The sequence below is a fragment of the Rattus norvegicus genome, chromosome 8 (genome assembly GCF_036323735.1).
Source record: "Rattus norvegicus strain BN/NHsdMcwi chromosome 8, GRCr8, whole genome shotgun sequence".
Classification (NCBI taxonomy): domain Eukaryota; kingdom Metazoa; phylum Chordata; class Mammalia; order Rodentia; family Muridae; genus Rattus; species Rattus norvegicus.
Window position 1 is genome coordinate 44,344,351 of NC_086026.1, and position 2,375 is coordinate 44,346,725.

General features: G+C 38.2%; 1 non-coding gene across 1 annotated transcript; it reads right to left on the bottom strand.

Moving 5' to 3' along the window:
- Positions 1-1,935: 1,935 nt before the first annotated feature.
- LOC120094552 (U6 spliceosomal RNA) lies at positions 1,936-2,042 on the bottom strand. The gene has a single exon (XR_005488830.1). It is a non-coding gene; the product is annotated as a U6 spliceosomal RNA (small nuclear RNA).
- Positions 2,043-2,375: the final 333 nt, after the last annotated feature.

Consider the following 2,375-nt stretch of genomic DNA (forward strand, 5'->3'; position numbering starts at 1 on the left):
GTGTCTTTGTGTGGTTTAGGTATAAGAGTAATTGTGGCTTCGTAGAAGGAATTCGGTAGGGCTCCATCTGTTTCAATTTTGTGTAATAGTTTGGATAATATTGGTATGAGGTCTTCTATGAAGGTTTGATAGAATTCTGCACTAAACCCGTCTGGACCTGGGCTCTTTTTGGTTGGGAGACCTTTAATGACTGCTTCTATTTCCTTAGGAGTTATGGGGTTGTTTAACTGGTTTATCTGTTCCTGATTTAACTTCGATACCTGGTATCTGTCTAGGAAATTGTCCAATTCCTGAAGATTTTCAAATTTTGTTGAATATAGGTTTTTATAGTAAGATCTGATGATTTTTTGAATTTCCTCTGAATCTGTAGTTATGTCTCCCTTTTCATTTCTGATTTTGTTAATTTGGACGCACTCTCTGTGTCCTCTCCTTAGTCTGGCTAAGGGTTTATCTATCATGTTGATTTTCTCAAAGAACCAACTTTTGGTTCTGTTGATTCTTTCTATGGTCCTTTTTGTTTCTACTTGGTTGATTTCAGCTCTGAGTTTGATTATTTCCTGTCTTCTATTCCTCCTGGGTGTATTTCCTTCTTTTTGTTCTAGAGCTTTTAGGTGTGCTGTCAAGCTGCTGACATATGCTCTTTCCTGTTTCTTTCTGCAGGCACTCAGCGCTATGAGTTTTCCTCTTAGCACAGCTTTCATTGTGACCCATAAGTTTGAGTATGTTGTATCTTCATTTTCATTAAATTCTAAAAAGTTTTTAATTTCTTTCTTTATTTCTTCCTTTACCAGGTTATCATTGAGTAGAGCATTGTTCAATTTCCACGTATATGTGGGCATTCTTCCCTTATTGTTATTGAAGATCAGTTTTAGGCCGTGGTGGTCCGATAGCACGCATGGGATTATTTCTATCTTTCTGTACCTGTTGAGGCCCGTTTTTTGACCAATTATATGGTCAATTTTGGAGAAAGTACCATGAGGAGCTGAGAAGAAGGTATATCCTTTTGCTTTAGGATAGAATGTTCTATAAATATCCGTTAAGACCATTTGGCTCATGACTTCTCTTAGTCTGTCGACATCACTGTTTAATTTCTGTTTCCATGATCTGTCCATTGATGAGAGTGGGGTGTTGAAATCTCCCACTATTATTCTGTGAGGTGCAATGTGTGTTTTGAGCTTTAGTAAGGTTTCTTTTACGTATGTAGGTGCCCTTGTATTTGGGGCATAGATATTTAGGATTGAGAGTTCATCTTGGTGGATTTTTCCTTTGATGAATATGAAGTGTCCTTCCTTAACTTTTTTGATGACTTTTAGTTGGAAATTGATTTTATTTGATATTAGAATGGCTACTCCAGCTTGCTTCTTCTGACCATTTGCTTGGAAAGTTGTTTTCCAGCCTTTCACTCTGAGGTAGTGTCTGTCTTTGTCTCTGAGGTGTGTTTCCTGTAGGCAGCAGAATGCAGGGTCCTCATTGCGTATCCAGTTTGTTAATCTATGTCTTTTTATTGGGGAGTTGAGGCCATTGATATTGAGAGATATTAAGGAATAGTGATTATTGTTTCCCTTTATATTCATATTTGGATGTGAGGTTATGTTTGTGTGCTTTCATTCTCTTTGTTTTGTTGCCAAGACGATTAGTTTCTTGCTTCTTCTAGGGTATAGCTTGCCTCCTTATGTTGGGCTTTACCATTTATTATCCTTTGTTGTGCTGGATTTGTAGAAAGATATTGTGTAAATTTGGTTTTGTCATGGAATATCTTGGTTTCTCCATCAATGTTAATTGAGAGTTTTGCTGGATACAGTAACCTGGGCTGGCATTTGTGTTCTCTTAGGATCTGTATGACATCAGTCCAGGATCTTCTGGCCTTCATAGTTTCTGGCGAGAAGTCTGGTGTGATTCTGATAGGTCTCCCTTTATATGTTACTTGACCTTTTTAAAAATATGGAACGCTTCACGAATTTGCGTGTCATCCTTGCGCAGGGGCCATGCTAATCTTCTCTGTATCGTTCCAATTTTAGTATATGTGCTGCCGAAGCGAGCACGAGTGTTCCTCTTTCTACGCATCCTCACCAGCATTTGCTGTCACCTGAGTTTTTGATCTTAGCCATTCTCACTGGTGTGAGGTGAAATCTCAGGGTTGTTTTGATTTGCATTTCCCTTATGACTAAAGATGTTGAACATTTCTTTAGGTGTTTCTCAGCCATCTGGCATTCCTCAGCTGTGAATTCTTTGTTTAGCTCTGAACCCCATTTTTTAATAGGGTTATTTGTCTCACTGCGGTCTAACTTCTTGAGTTCTTTGTATATTTTGGATATAAGGCCTCTATCTGTTGTAGGATTGGTAAAGATCTTTTCCCAATCTGTTGGTTGCCATTT